Source organism: Triticum dicoccoides, chromosome 4B, assembly GCF_002162155.2.
Source record: "Triticum dicoccoides isolate Atlit2015 ecotype Zavitan chromosome 4B, WEW_v2.0, whole genome shotgun sequence".
Taxonomy (NCBI): domain Eukaryota; kingdom Viridiplantae; phylum Streptophyta; class Magnoliopsida; order Poales; family Poaceae; genus Triticum; species Triticum dicoccoides.
In genome coordinates this window covers 108672933-108690565 of record NC_041387.1, presented here as the reverse complement: position 1 = coordinate 108690565, position 17633 = coordinate 108672933, and positions in this window count along the sequence as shown.

Here is a 17633-nt window from a genome sequence, read left to right as displayed (position 1 = left end):
GGGTGGGGGCGCCCAAACCCATCTAGGGTTTCCCCTATGGCCGCCACCCATCCCCTAGGGAACCCTAGGGCGCCTCCTCCACCTGCTTCCCCCTATATATAGTGAGGGAGAGAGAGGGTAGCCGCACCCTTCCCCTGGCGTAGCCCTTTCCCTCCTCCAACACCTCCTCCTCCTCCGTAGTGCTTGGCGAAGCCCTGCTGGAGAACCACGAGCTCCACCACCACCACGCCATCGTGTTGACGGAGCTCTCCCTCAACTTCTCCTCTCCCCTTGCTAGATCAAGAAGGAGGAGACACCCTTGGGCTGTACGTGTGTTGAATGCAGAGGCGCCGTCCGTTCGGCCCTAGATCGGATCTTCCGCGATTTGAATCGCCGCGAGTACGACTCCAGCAACCGCGTTCTTGTAACGCTTCCACTTAGCGATCTTCAAGGGTATGAAGATGCTCATCCTCTCCCTCTCTTGTTGCTAGAATCTCCATAGATTGATCTTGGTGATGCGTAGAAAATTTTGAATTTCTGCTACGTTCCCCAACAACAGGTGCCGTCGAGGTCCCTGCCCTCCACCCCGACCCCATGCTCGGGTGAAAACCCAAAATCTCCTTAGATTGAGCGACGGCACTGCATGTGTCATACCCTTCTTTGAGGCGCCGCCTGGGACGTTTGGGTGCTCGGTTAGAGAACTGCATGTGGAGGGGGTGGGGTGGACAGGTGGTGGAGCGGATTGGTATCTATCGCGTCATCAACGACTGGTCTCGGTGGCGTGGCGCAGCGGGGTCGCTCCGACAGATGGGTGACGATGGAAGCGCATAGGGAGGTGGCATTTTCTGGCATCATGGTGGCATCGACGATAGCTAGACCGGGCAAGGTAGATGCGGCAATACAACACTGAAGATGGATTGGTGGTAGGTGGCTGCAGTGGCCTCATACCCAGCAGGCGTCCTGGTTGAGGAGTGCGCCGGAGTAGTGGGTGCCCCATACCCGGCAGATGTCCTGGTTGGGATCTCAGGTCTTAGATGTTAGGTTTAGCTGCAAGGTCTGTTTGGTATTAGAACCAGACTATCAGCATCCCTTCATCAACTGGATAGGAGTAGTGACAGATGTTACCTAGACGGTGGCTTTAGTCTTACTATTGTATGTATTTGTAAGGTCTTGTGAGAATAATTAATAAAGTGGCTGCATGCATCGTCCAGATGCAGAGGCCGAGGGTCCTCCTCATTTTCAAAAAATAAAATAAAAATATCACCTTGCCTACAAGCGAACCATCAAATTCACCTAAGCAACGTGTGATCCAAATTAGAGTGGGACACGCATAAATTTAAGACCGCCAAGAGAAACAACCACCAGTTGGATGGTAAGGAGGGGTTTTATACCTCAATCAACCAAAGATCAAACCTCAGGTTTGACATTCTATTTGGCTCATTAAAGTGGACCATTGTTTCAATGACATGTGAAATCTTGTCGATAGGGAGGCATGTGTGATGCATTTATAAACTATGAAGCTCCACGACTCTCATCTTCACTAAGTGGTATACAAGTTTGTGCTTGCGTATGTCTATGTTGTATACTAGTGTTCCTAAAAAGAATTGCAATCATCAAAATACTCTGTTAGCTCGTACTCATCCAACCAGCCTTAATTCCATGAATAGTAGAAAAAATGTAATGTACATATTGATGGTGTGTCGTTAATATAATGTTTGTTTTTGGTATAGAGATAAATATGGCCGAAATCACTGTTCTGACCTTGTCAACATTTATCATCGCGAACTGAACCGAACATGAAAGTATTTCACGATTTGACCCTTTTAAAAATGCCAGGGCCCGCGGCGTTTCTAGTCAACACTGAAACGCCCAACCAGCTAGCATTTCTGGGCAACATGGAAACGCCGAGGCAGCTAGCGTTTCTGCCCTGGCCCATGGTCAGCCCGAACTCGCTGTTTTCACTGATGTGGCACGTCTGAAACGCCAATGTCCCTGACGTTTCTGCCCTTTATGAAGTAATGCGCGCGAGGCCGTGGGTGTCGGTGTCAAAACCAGCGGATCTCGGGTAGGGGGTCCCGAACTGTGCATCTAAGACTAATGGTAACAGGAGGCTGGGGACACGATGTTTACCCAGGTTCGGGCCCTCTCGATGGAGGTAATACCCTACTTCCTGATTGATTGATCTTGATGATATGAATATTACAAGAGTTGATCTACCACGAGATCAAAGAGGCTAAACCCTAGAAGCTAGCCTATGGTATGAATGTTGTTCTACGGACTAAACCCTCCGGTTTATATAGACACCAAAGGGGGCTAAGTTTACACAGAGTCGGTTTACAGAGGAGGAGATCTACATCCGAATCGTCAAGCTTGCCTTCCACGCCAAGGAGAGTCCCATCCGGACACGGGACAAAGTCTTCTGTCTTGTATCTTCATAGTCCAACAGTCCGGACAAAGTATATAGTCCCGACTGTCCGGATACCCCCTTATCCAGGACTCCCTCAGTAGCCCCTGAACCAGGCTTCAATGACGATGAGTCCGGCGGATAGGTTGTCTTCGGCATTGTGAGGCGGGTTCCACCTCCGAATACTCCAAAATTAATTCCGAACACAAGGACCATGTCCGACTCTGCAAGATAAATTCCATATATCACCGTAGAGAGAATAATAATCCACGAATCTGATCTGCTGACAATTTTTCATTGCGTGACATCACGCCATGGCTCGGTAACTTATTCAAACTGTTTTTACAACCTGCTCCCGCACACATTGCGAGGCGGTTTCTTTGGAACGTCCTGTCAAAGCAGAGATCGTGTCCCCTTATCGCGGGATCTCCATTAATATGGGTATGGGTAACCCAACCAGCACCACCAATTGAGGCGCTTGGAAAGATAATAGATTTCGAGAGGCAAGTGGGGAGGCGCACGTTCTACATTGCCTTTATAAAGGGATAGAGATCTCCCGTTTTTACCCACGCCTTCTTCCTCCTTTGCTCATCCGTTCTCGCACCCTTGAGCTCCAGCGCCCAAGTTCTCACCTTCTTCGTAGGTCGCATCATGTCCGGAGCGGGAGGCAAGTGGATGGCCTCCTCTGTCACATAGGAGGACATCACCAAGCTTCGGGAAGCCGGATACCTGGCCGAGAATATCGCGTACAGGCTTCCAACAGAGGGACAGATTACCCCCACTCCGAAGTCTCGGGAGAGAGTAGTATTTCTCCCTCATTTCATCCGCGGACTAGGATTTCCACTCCACCTGTTTGTCCGCGAGCTTATGTACTACTATGGGCTAGATTTTCACGATCTGGGCCCGAATTTTGTCCTCAACATCTCGACGTTCATCGTCGTGTGCGAGGCATTACTCCGCATCAAGCCTCACTTCGGCCTATGGTTGAAGATCTTCTGCGTGAAGCCGAAGATCATGAGCGGCCAACAGGCGGAGTGCGGAGGTGCCATGGTGGGCAAAATGCCCAACGTCACATGGCTTGATGGCTCCTTCATGGAGACCGTAAAGGGGTGGCAATCAGGGTGGTTCTACATCACCGAGCCGCGCGACGCCAACTGGGTGGCGGCCCCCAAATTCAGATCTGGAATCCCCACGCGCCTCACTTCTTGGGAGAAGAAGGGCCTGGCCTGGGGCGAACCCACAGAGCTGGCCAGACTCGAGACCTGCGTCCGAAGTATGAGGGACAAGAAGATCAAGCTTGTCAACATGGTCCAGGTCATGCTCATTCGCAGGATTCTCCCATGTCAAAGACGGGCATTTGATATGTGGGAGTTCGACCCGTCCAAACACCAGATGCTGCTAGAGCTCTTCGGCACAACGCATAAAGAAATCTGGAAGGTGTTATTCAAGACCAGCGAAGTTCCTCCTCCCCTTTCCGAGGACCGGGGGCTCAGTGCAAGCCGCCTCGCCAGTCCGGTAAGTCCTCTGGTTATTTGTAAGATATTTCCTTCCTGGTATGTTCGTGGGTGGATTCTTAGGTCACTATACTGACCGAACAGGATTGGGTGGAGATGGCAGAGTGGATTAACTGTCCGGCTCCATTGCCTGAGGGCCCAGTGAGCGCACTCCTAGCGGAGATGCTGGTCCCGACGCCTTACAAGGTGCTGGAGAAAAAGGCCGATAAGAAGGCCGTAGGGACCCGTAAGGATCTCCGGCGCGAAGCCGCACCAGACACCTCGCCAGAAGATGACGAGGCGCACTCCTCCCACGAAGGGGAGGAGAGGAAGAATAAGAAGGCCGCCTCAACTGAGGGGGTCGAAGGGTCCAAGAAGGTGGCCGCGGGGACCAGAAAAGGTCCCCGGTGCAAGGCCGTGATAGAGTCGTCATCCGAAGACGACGGGGAAGATTCTCCTCCCGAAGACGGGGGAGAACATGAAGAAATGCCTCCTCCCCGTGCTAGGGAGGAGAAGAAAAGGAAGGCCGCCCCGTCAGGGGAGGTGAAGGAAATATGCCCTAGAGGCAATAATAAAGTTATTATTTATTTCCTTATTTCATGATAAATGTTTATTATTCATGCTAGAATTGTATTAACCGGAAACATAATACATGTGTGAATACATAGACAAATATAGTGTCACTAGTATGCCTCTACTTGACTAGCTCGTTGAATCAAAGATGGTTAAGTTTCCTAGCCATAGACATGAGTTGTCATTTGATTAACGGGATCACATCATTAGGAGAATGATGTGATTGACTTGACCCATTCCATTAGCTTAGCACTTGATCGTTAAGTATGTTGCTATTGCTTTCTTCATGACTTATACATGTTCCTGTAGCTATGAGATTATGCAACTCCCGTTTACCGGAGGAACACTTTGGGTGCTACCAAACGTCACAACGTAACTGGGTGATTATAAAGGAGTACTACAGGTGTCTCCGAAGGTACATGTTGGGTTGGCGTATTTCGAGATTAGGTTTTGTCACTCCGATTTTCGGAGAGGTATCTCTGGGCCCTCTCGGTAATGCACATCACTATAAGCCTTGCAAGCAATGTAGCTAATGAGTTAGTTACGGAATGATGCATTACGTAACGAGTAAAGAGACTTGCCGGTAACGAGATTGAACTAGGTATTGGATACCGACGATCGAATCTCGGGCAAGTAACATACCGATGACAAAGGGAACAAAGTATGTTGTTATGCAGTTTGACCGATAAAGATCTTCATAGAATATGTAGGAGCCAATATGGGCATCCAGGTTCCGCTATTGGTTATTGACCAAGAATAGTTCTAGGTCATGTCTACATAGTTCTCAAACCCGTAGGGTCCGCACGCTTAAGGTTTCGATGACAGTTATATTATGAGTTTATGAGTTTTGATGTACCGAAGGAGTTCGGAGTCCCGGATGAGACATGACGAGGAGTCTCGAAATGGTCGAGACGTAAAGGCGATATATTGGACGACTATATTCGGAGTTCGGAAAGGTTCCGAGTGATTCGGGTATTTTTCGGAGTACCGGAGAGTTACGGGAATTCGCCGGGGAGTATATGGGCCTTATTGGGCCATACGGGAATAGAGGAGAGAGGCCGAAAGGAAGGAGGTGCGCAGCCCCCCTCTGGTCCGAATTGGACAAGGGGTGCAGCCCCCTTTTCCTTCCCCCTCTCCCCCTCTTTCCTTCTCTCCTACTCTAACAAGGAAGGGGGGAGTCCTACTCCCGGTGGGAGGAGGACTCCTCCTGGCGCGCCCCTCCTGGCCGGCCGCACCATCCCCCTCCCTCCTTTATATACGGGGGCAGGGGGGCACCTCTAGGACAACAACAATTGATCCCTTGGATCTCTTAGCCGTGTGCGGTGCCCCCCTCCACCATAGTCCACCTCGATAATATCATAGCGGTACTTAGGCGAAGCCCTGCGACGGTAGAACATCAAGATCGTCACCACACCGTCATGCTGACGAACTCTCCCTCGACACTCGGCTGGATCGGAGTTCGAGGGACGTCATCAAGCTGAACATGTGCTGAACTCGGAGGTGCCGTACGTTCGATGCTTGGACCGGTCGGATCGTGAAGACGTACGACTACATCAACCGCGTTGTCATAACGCTTCTGCTTACGGTCTACGAGGGTACGTGGATGAACACTCTCCCCTCTCGTTGCTATGCCATCACCATGATCTTGCGTGTGCGTAGGAAAATTTTGAAATTACTACGTTCCCCAACAGTGGCATCAGAGCCTGGTTTTATGCGTTGATGTTATATGCACGAGTAGAACACAAGTGAGTTGTGGGCGATATAAGTCATACTGCTTACCAGCATGTCATACTTTGGTTCGGCGGTATTGTGAGATGAAGCGGCCCGGACCGACATTACGCGTACGCTTACGCGAGACTGGTTTCACCGCTACGAGCACTCATTGCTTAAAGGTGACCGGCGGGTGTCTGTCTCTCTCACTTTAGCTGAATCGAGTGTGGCTACGCCCGGTCCTTGCGAAGGTTAAAACAACACTAACTTGACGAACTATCGTTGTGGTTTTTGATGCGTAGGTAAGAACGGTTCTTGCTAAGCCCGTAGCAGCCACATAAAACTTGCAACAACAAAGTAGAGGACGTCTAACTTGTTTTTGCAGGGCATGTTGTGATGTGATATGGTCAAGACGTGATGCTATATTTTATTGTATGAGATGATCATGTTTTGTAACCGAAGTTATCGGCAACTGGCAGGAGCCATATGGTTGTCGCTTTATTGTATGAAATGCAAACGCCTTGTAATTGCTTTACTTTATCACTAAGCGGTAGCGATAGTCGTAGAAGCAATAGTTGGCGAGACGACAACGATGCTACGATGAAGATCAAGGTGTCGCGCCGGTGATGATGGTGATCATGACGGTGCTTCGGAGATGGAGATCACAAGCACAAGATGATGATGGCCATATCATATCACTTATATTGATTGCATGTGATGTTTATCCTTTATGCATCTTATCTTGCTTTGATTGACGGTAGCATTTTAAGATGATCTCTCACTAAAACTATCAAGAAGTGTTCTCCCTGAGTATGCACCGTTGCCAAAGTTCGTCGTGCCCAGACACCACGTGATGATCGGGTGTGATAAGCTCTACGTCCATCTACAACGGGTGCAAGACAGTTTTGCACACGCGGAATACTCAGGTTAAACTTGACGAGCCTAGCATATGCAGATATGGCCTCAGAACACGGAGACCGAAAGGTCGAGCGTGAATCATATAGTAGATATGATCAACATAGTGATGTTCACCATTGAAAACTACTCCATCTCACATGATGATCGGTTATGGTTTAGTTGATTTGGATCACGTGATCACTTAGAAGATTAGAGGGATGTCTTTCTAAGTGGGAGTTCTTAAGTAATATGATTAATTGAACTTAAATTTATCATGAACTTAGTCCTGATAGTATTTTGCAAATTATGTTGTAGATCAATAGCTTGCGTAGTTGCTTTCATATGTTTATTTTGATATGTTCATAGAGAAAATTGTGTTGAAAAATGTTAGTAGCAATGATGCAGATTGGATCCGTGATCTGAGGTTTATCCTCATTGCTGCACAGAAGAATTATGTCCTTAATTCACCGCTAGGTGACAGACCTATTGCAGGAGCAGATGCAGACGTTATGAACGTTTGGCTAGCTCAAATGATGACTACTTGATAGTTTAGTGCACCATGCTTAACGGCTTAGAATCGGGACTTCAAAGACGTTTTGAATGTCATGGACCATATGAGATGTTCCAAGAGTTGAAGTTAATATTTCCAGCAAATACCCGAGTTGAGAGATATGAAGTCTCCAACAAGTTCTATAGCTAAAAGATGGAGGAGAATTGCTCAACTAGTGAGCATGTGCTCAGATTGTCTGGGTACTTCAATCGCTTGAATCAAGTGGGAGTTAATCTTCCAGATAAGATAGTGATTGACAGAATTCTCTAGTCACCATCACCAAGTTAGTAGAACTTTGTGATGAACTATAGTATGCAAGGGATGATGAAAACGATTCCCGAGCGCTTCGTGATGTTGAAATCAACGAAGTTAGAAATCAAGAAAGAGCATCAAGTGTTGATGGTTGACAAGATCACTAGTTTCAAGAAAAAGGGCAAAGGGAAAGAAAGGGGAACTTCAAGTAGAATGACAAGCAAGTTGTCACTCCCATGAAGAAGCCCAAAGCTGAACCAAAGCCTGAAACTGAGTGCTTACACTGCAAAGGAAATGGTAACTAGAAGCGGAAATGCCTTGAATATTTGGTGGATAAGAAGGATGGCAAAGTGAACAAGGGTATATTTGATATACATGTTATTGATGTGTACCTTACTAGTGTTTATAGTAACCCCTGAGTATTTGATACTTGTTCGGTTGCTAAGATTAGTAACTCGAAGCAGGAGTTACAGAATAAACAGAAATTAGTTGAGGGTGAAGTGACGATGTATGTTGGAAGTGGTTCCAAGATTGATATGATCATCATCGCACACTCCCTATACTTTCGAGATTAGTGTTGAACCTAAATAAATGTTATTTGTTGTTTACGTTGAGCATGAATATGATTTGATCATGTTTATTGCAATACGATTATTCATTTAAAATCAGAGAATAATTGCTGTTCTATTTAAATGAATAAAACCTTTGATGGTCATACACCCAATGAAAATAGTTTGTTGGATCTCGGTCGTAGTGATACACATATTCATAATATTGATGCCAAAAAATGCAAAGTTGATAATGATAGTGCAACTTATTTGTGGCACTGCCGTTTGGGTCATATCGGTGTAAAGCGCATGAAGAAACTCCATAAAGATGGATTTTCGGAATCACTTGGTTATGAATCATTTGATGCTTGCGAACCGTGCCTTTTGGGCAAGATGACTAAAACTCCGTTCTCCGGAACAATGGAACAAGCTACTGACTTATTGGAAATAATACATACCGATGTATGCGATCCAATGAGTGTTGATGCTCGTGGCAAGTATCGTTATTTTCTGACCTTCACAAGATGATTTGAGCATATATGGGTATATCTACTTGATAAAACATAAGTTTGAAATAGTTGAAAGGTTCAAAGAATTTCACAGTGAAGTGAAAAAATCATCGTAACAAGAAAATAAAGTTTCTGCGATCTGATCGCGGAGACAAATATTTGAGTTACGAGTTTGGTCTTCAATTAAAACAACATGGAATAGTTTCACAGCTCACGCCACCTGGAACACCACAACGTTATGGTGTGTCCGAACGTCGTAACCTCACTTTATTGGATATGGTACGATCTATGATGTCTCTTACTGATTTACCACTATTGTTTTGGGGTTATGCATTAGAGACAGCTGCATTCACGTTAAAAGGGCACCATCTAAATCCGTTGAGACGACACCGTATGAACTATGGTTTAGCAGTAAACCTAAGCTGTCGTTTCTTAAAGTTTGGAGTTGCGATGCTTATATGAAAAAGGTTTTCAACCTGATAAGCTCGAACCCAAATCGGAGAAGTGCGTCTTCATAGAATACCCAAAGGAAACTGTTGGGTACACCTTCTATCACAGATCCGAAGGCAAAACATTTGTTGCCAAGAATGGATCTTTTCTAGAGAAGAAGTTTCTCTCGAAAGAAGTGAGTGGGAGGAAAGTAGAACTTGATGAGGTAACTATACCTGCTCCCTTATTGGAAATTAGTTCATCACAGAAATCTGTTCCTGTGACTACTACACCAATTAGTGAGGAAGTTAATGATGATGATCATGAAACTTCAGATTAAGTTACTACAGAACCTCGTAGGTCTTATAGAGTAAGATCCGCACCAGAGTGGTACGGTAATCATGTTCTGGAAGTTATGTTACTAGACCATGACGAACCTACAAACTATGAAGGGTGAGCCCAGATTCCGCAAAATGGCTTGAGGCCATGAGATCTGAGATAAGATCCATGTATGAAAACAAAGTATGGACTTTGATTGACTTGCCCAATGATCGGCGAGACATTGAGATTAAATGGATCTTCAAGAGGAAGACGGACGCTGATAGTGTTACTATCTACAAAGCTAGAATTGTCGCAAAAGGTTTTTGACAAGTTCAAGATGTTGACTACGATGAGAGTTTTTCACTCGTATCTATGCTTAAGTCTGTCTGAATCATGTTAGCAATTGCCGCATTTTATGAAATCTGGCAAATGGATAAACAAAACTGCATTCCTTAATGGTTTTCTTAAAGAAGAGTTGTATATGATGCAACCAGAAGGTTTTGTCAATCCTAAAGGTGCTAACAAATTGTGCAAGCTCCAGCGATCCATCTATGGACTGGTGCAAGCATCTCGGAGTTGGAATATATGCTTTGATGAGTTGATCAAAGCATATGGTTTTATACAGACTTTTGAAGAAGCCTGTATTTACAAGAAAGTGAGTGGGAGGTCTGTAGCATTTCTAATATTATATGTGGATGACATATTGTTAATTGGAAATGATATGGAAATTCTGGATAGCATGAAAGGATACTTGAATAAGAGTTTTTCAAAGCAAGACCTCGGTGAAGCTGCTTACACATTGAGCATCAAGATCTATATAGATAGATCAAGACGCTTGATAAGATTTTTTCAATGAGTACATACCTTGATAAATTTTTGAAATAGTTCAAAATGGAACAGTCAAAGAAGGAGTTCTTGCCTGTGTTGCAAGGTGTAAAATTGAGTAAGACTCAAATCCCGACCACGGCAGAAAATAGAAAAGAGAATGAAAATCATTCCCTATGCCTCAGTCATAGGTTCTATAAAGTATGCTATGTACCAGACCTATTGTATACCTTGCTCTGAATTTGACAAGGGAGCACAATAGTGATCTAGGAGTAGATCACTGGACATTGGTCAAGAATATCCTTAGTGAGAACTAAGGAAATATTTCTCGATTATGGAGGTGATAAAAGAGCCCGTCGTAAAGAGTTACATTGGTGCAAGCTTTTACACCGATCCAGATGACTCTAAGTCTCAATCTGGATACATATTGAAAGTGGGAGCAATTAGCTAGAGTAGCTTCGTGCAGAGCATTGTACACATAGAATATTTGCAAAATACATATGGATCTGAATATGACAGACCCATTGACTAAGCTTCTCTCACGAGCAAAACATGATCACACCTTAGTACTCTTTGGGTGTTAATCACATAAGCGATGTGAACTAGATTATTGACTCTAGTAAACCCTTTGGGTGTTGGTCACATGACGATGTGAACTATGGGTGTTAATCATATATAGATATGAATATTGGTGTTAAATCACATGGCGATGTGAACTAGATTATTGACTCTAGTGCAAGTGGGAGACTGAAGGAAATATGCCCTAGAGGCAATAATAAAGTTATTATTTATTTCCTTATTTCATGATAAATGTTTATTATTCATGCTAGAATTGTATTAACCGGAAACATAATACATGTGTGAATACATAGACAAACATAGTGTCACTAGTATGCCTCTACTTGACTAGCTCGTTGAATCAAAGATGGTTAAGTTTCCTAGCCATAGACATGAGTTGTCATTTGATTAACGGGATCACATCATTAGGAGAATGATGTGATTGACTTGACCCATTCCATTAGCTTAGCACTTGATCGTTAAGTATGTTGCTATTGCTTTCTTCATGACTTATACATGTTCCTGTAACTATGAGATTATGCAACTCCCGTTTACCGGAGGAACACTTTGGGTGCTACCAAACGTCACAACGTAACTGGGTGATTATAAAGGAGTACTACAGGTGTCTCCGAAGGTACATGTTGGGTTGGCGTATTTCGAGATTAGGTTTTGTCACTCCGATTGTCGGAGAGGTATCTCTGGGCCCTCTCGGTAATGCACATCACTATAAGCCTTGCAAGCAATGTAGCTAATGAGTTAGTTACGGAATGATGCATTACGTAACGAGTAAAGAGACTTGCCGGTAACGAGATTGAACTAGGTATTGGATACCGACGATCGAATCTCGGGCAAGTAACATACCGATGACAAAGGGAACAAAGTATGTTGTTATGCAGTTTGACCGATAAAGATCTTCGTAGAATATGTAGGGGCCAATATGGGCATCCAGGTTCCGCTATTGGTTATTGACCAAGAATAGTTCTAGGTCATGTCTACATAGTTCTCGAACCCGTAGGGTCCGCACGCTTAAGGTTTCGATGACAGTTATATTATGAGTTTATGAGTTTTGATGTACCGAAGGAGTTCGGAGTCCCGGATGAGACATGACGAGGAGTCTCGAAATGGTCGAGACGTAAAGGTCGATATATTGGACGACTATATTCGGAGTTCGGAAAGGTTCCGAGTGATTCGGGTATTTTTCGGAGTACCGGAGAGTTACGGGAATTCGCCAGGGAGTATATGGGCCTTATTGGGCCATACGGGAATAGAGGAGAGAGGCCGAAAGGAAGGAGGTGCGCAGCCCCCCTCTGGTCCGAATTGGACAAGGGGTGCAGCCCCCTTTTCCTTCCCCCTCTCCCCCTCTTTCCTTCTCTCCTACTCCAACAAGGAAGGGGGGGAGTCCTACTCCCGGTGGGAGGAGGACTCCTCCTGGCGCGCCCCTCCTGGCCGGCCGCACCTCCCCCCTCCCTCCTTTATATACGGGGGCAGGGGGCACCTCTAGGACAACAAAAATTGATCCCTTGGATCTCTTAGCCGTGTGCGGTGCCCCCCTCCACCATAGTCCACCTCGATAATATCATAGCGGTGCTTAGGCGAAGCCCTGCGATGGTAGAACATCAAGATCGTCACCACACCGTCGTGCTGACGGAACTCTCCCTTGACACTCGGCTGGATCGGAGTTCGAGGGACGTCATCGAGCTGAACGTGTGCTGAACTCAGAGGTGCCGTACGTTCGGTGCTTGGATCGGTCGGATCGTGAAGACGTACGACTACATCAACCGCGTTGTCATAACGCTTCCGCTTACGGTCTACGAGGGTACGTGGACGAACACTCTCCCCTCTCGTTGCTATGCCATCACCATGATCTTGCGTGTGCGTAGGAAAATTTTGAAATTACTACGTTCCCCAACAGCCGGGACACCGAAGAAGGGAAAAACGTCCCTTCCCGATCACTCCACTACCGCCGCTTTCAGCGACGAGGAGTGGCTGCCCAGGGGCAAGCCCCGGGCGAGGTCGTAAGTATCCGCATTCCATAATACTTTCCATGCGACTTTGACCTCATGGTTTATAATGACGCCGGACATGTTTATGCAGTCCGGCCGGGTCCGATCTCGAGGAGTCTGATACGTCTCCGTCGTATCTATAATTTTTGATTGTTCCATGCCAATATTCTTCAACTTTCATATACTTTTGGCAACTTTTTATACTATTTTTTGGGACTAACATATTGATCCAGTGCCCAGTGCCAGTTCCTGTCTGTTGCATGTTTTTTGTTTCGCAGAAACCCAATATCAAACAGAGTCCAAACGGGATAAAAATGATTGGAGATTTTTTTTGGAATATTTATGATTTTTGGGAAGTGAAATCAACGCGAAACGGTGTCCGGGGTGGCCACGAGACAGGGGGCGCGCCCCCTACCCCTGGGCGCGCCCTGGGCTATCGTGGGCCACCCGTAAGGCGGTTGAGACTCTACTTTTGCCGCAAGAAAGCTAATTTTATGAGAAAAATCTGGGTGAAAGATTCACCCCAATCGGAGTTACGGATCTCCAGATATAAAGGAAATGGTGAAGGGGCAGAAACAGGGAACGCAGAAACAGAGAGATAGATCCAATCTCGGAGGGGCTCTCGCCCCTCCCAAGCCATGGGAGCCAAGGACCAGAAGGGAAACCCTTCTCCCATCTAGGGAGAAGGTCAAGGAAGAAGAAGAAGAAGGCGTGCTCTCTCCCCCTTGCTTTCGGTGGCGCCGGAACACCGTCGGGGGCCATCATCATCACTGTGATCTTCACCAACACCGCCGTCATCTTCACCAACATCTCCATCACCTTCCCCCTTCTATATCCAGCGGTCCACTCTCCCGCAACCCGCTGTACCCTCTACTTGAACATGGTGCTTTATGCTTCATATTATTTTCCAATTATGTGTTGCCATCCTATGATGTCTGAGTAGATTTTCATTGTCCTATCGGTGATTGATGAATTGCTATGATTGGTTTGAGTTGCATGTTTTATTATTGGTGCTATCCTACCGTGCCCTCCGTGTCACGCAAGCGTGAGGGATTCCCGCTGTAGGGTTTGCAATATGTTTATGATTTCCTTATGGTGGGTTGCGTGAGTGACGGGAACACAAACCCGAGTAAGTAGGTTGTTTGCGTATGAGATAAAAGGGGACTTGATGCTTAATGCTATGGTTGGGTTTTACCTTAATGAATCTTTAGTATTTGCGGATGCTTGCTAGAGTTCCAATCATAAGTGCATAGAATTCCAAGTAAGGGATGATATGTTAGCTTATGCCTCTCCCTCAAATAGAATTGCAATAGTGATTACCGGTCTAGCAACATAGTCAGTTGCCTAGGGACAATTCCACAACTCCTACCACCACCTTTCCACACTCGCTTTATTTACTTTCTTGCATCTTTATCTAAACATCCCCTAGCTTTTATTTACATGTTCTTTATTTTCTTGCAAACCTATCCTATCACACCTACAAAGTACTTCTAGTTTCATACTTGTTCTAGGTAAAGCGAACGTCAAGCGTGCGTAGAGTTGTATCGGTGGTCGATAGAACTTGAGGGAATATTTATTATACCTTTAGCTCCTTGTTGGGTTCAACACTCTTACTTATCGAAAACAGTTGCGATCCCCTACACTTGTGGGTTATCAAGACCTTTTTCTGGCGCCGTTGCCGGGGAGTCATAGCGTGGGGTCAATATTCTCATGTGTGCTTGTTTGCTTTATCACTAAGTAATTTTTATTTGTTGTTCTTAGTTGTTCTCTATCTTTAGTTATGGATATGGAACGCAAAATACCAAAAAAATAGTTGTACTTGCTACTCATGAGGATGGGGTAACTCCTAAAACCCTCGATTCTCATTATGCGAAAGATATTGTGTACTACTTTGATAATCCTGAGAAAGCCCCATTCAACTTTATAATGGGAGACACGTTGGATCAACGTGAATACTTTAGGGATTATCGCTCGACACAAAAAGGGAAACTATTATGGGATCAATTTATTATGTTGCGTTGGTATGCCTGGAATCTATGCTTGAGATATGATATTACTTGTTGCTCTAGGATGGAGGCTCCACACCTTCCCTTTTCATGCAAATTTAATGATAATGGAACATTATCTTCTTATGCTAATGGTATATATGATTACTATGATGTGGAACAAATAGAAGAATTTGGTGCTTTTAAGGCTGCTTATGAAATTGAAGCTTTGTTTGAAAAGTATGAAGCTTTTTATGATGATGGTTATAGGCCTAAAAATCTTGCTATACTTAGATATTGCTATGAAAATTATGAATACAATTACTATATTAATGCTTTTATGAAGAAAGTCTCCGCTGTCCAAGAAGAGACTAATATTTTGCAGGAAGCTATGGAAGAAGAAATTGATGAAACCGTGAGCTCATTGGATGAAAAAGATGATGAGGAGAGCGAAGAACAAAAGGAGGAAGAGCGGATTGATCACCCGTGCCCACCTTCTAATGAGAGTAACTCTTTAGCTCATACATTGTTTAATTCCCCTTCGTGCTTACCGAAGGATGATTGCTATGATGATTGCTATGATCCCTTGAATTTGTTTGAAATATCCCTTTTTGATGATGCTTGCTATGCTTGTGGCCAAGATCCCAATATGAATTATGCTTATGGAGATGAACTTGCTATAGTTCCTTATGTTAAACATGAAATTGCTGCTATTGCACCCACGCATGATAGTCCTATTATCTTTTTGAATTCTCCCTACTACACTTTATCAGAGAAGTTTGTGCTTATTAAGGATTATATTGATGGGTTGCCTTTTACCATTACACATGATGATTTTGATGAATGTGATATGCATGTGCTTGCTGCTCCTACTTGCAATTATTATGAGAGAGGAACTATATCTCCACCTCTCTATGTTTCCCATACGATAGAATTGCAAGAAATTGTTTATACTATGCATTGGCCTTTACTATGTGTGCATGAATTGTTCTTTTATGACATGCCAATGCATAGGAAGAGAGTTAGAATTCGTTGTTGCATGATATATGTTACTTTGTGCTCACTACTAAATTACAAATTATTGTTAATTAAAATTGGCTTTGATATACCTTGGGATCCGGGTGGATTCTTTACTTGAGCACTAAATGCCTAGCTTAATGGCTTTAAAGAAAGCGCTGCCAGGGAGACAACCCAGAAGTTTTAGAGAGTCATTTATTTCTGTTGTGTGCTTTTATATAGTTCAAAAACAAAAAAATAAAGAGGGGAACCTAAAAACTTTTCAAAAAGGAAAGTGAAAGTGAGAAAGACAAGCATTGTTAAAGTGTGAGAGCTCCTTGAACTTTGTTCATGCTTACGGAAACTTTGTGAATCTTGATTACAGAAACTTTTCATCAAAAATAATTATCCCCTTGTACAATTCCATTATATTATAAAAATAATGTGCCAAGTTTGCCTTTAGGATGTTTACAATGCTTGTTGGTTTGTACGGTGCAGGATAGAAACTTTGGCTGTAGTGCATGATTTTACATTTTTATTTGGAACTTCAACTGGTTCTGATTCCTTTTGCACTATCTTGCTATACAACTTTTTATTTTTCCTTATTTTGGTAGAATTTTTGGGGTACCAGAAGTATGGTGGATGTTCAGATTGCTACAGACTATTCTGTTTTTGACAGATTCTGTTTTTGATGCATAGTTTGCTTGTTTTGATGAATCTATCAATTTACATCAGTGGATTAAGCCATGGAAAAGTTATATTACAGTAGACACAATGCTAGAACAAAATATGAATTGGTTTGCTACAGTACTTAGAGTGGTGATTTGCTTTATTATACTAACGGATCTTACTGAGTTTTCTGTTGAAGTTTTGTGTGGATGAAGTGTCTAATCGAGAAGGTCTCGATATGAGGAAAAGGAAGAGAGGCAAGAGCTCAAGCTTGGGGATGCCCAAGGCACCCCAAGTAAATATTCAAGGAGACTCAAGTGTCTAAGCTTGGGGATGCCCCGGAAGGCATCCCCTCTTTCTTCAACAAGTATCGGTATGTTTTCAAATTCGTTTCGTTCATGCATTATGTGCAAGTTTTGGAGCGTCTTTTGCATTTAGTTTTCACTTTTCTTTTATGCACCATGCTGGTATGAGATAGTCCTTGGTTGATTTATAGAATGCTCATTGCACTTCACTTAAATCTTTTGAGTATGGCTTTATAGAATGCTTCATGTGCTTCACTTATATCATTTGAAGTTTGGATTGCTGTTTCTCTTCACATAGAAAACCGCCATTTGTAGAATGCTCTTTAGCTTCACTTATATTTGTTAGAGCATGGGCATATCTTTTGTAGAAAGAATTAAACTCTCTTGCTTCACTTATATCAATTTAGAGAGATGACAGGAATTGGTCATTCACATGGTTAGTCATAAAATCCTACATAAACTTGTAGATCGCTGAATATGATATGTTTGATTCCTTGCAATAGTTTTGCGATATAAAGATGGTGATATTAGAGTTATGATAGTGGGTGGTTGTGGATTGTAGAGACACTTGTGTTGAGGTTTGCAAGTCCCGTAGCATGCACGTATGGTAACCGTTGTGTGACAAAT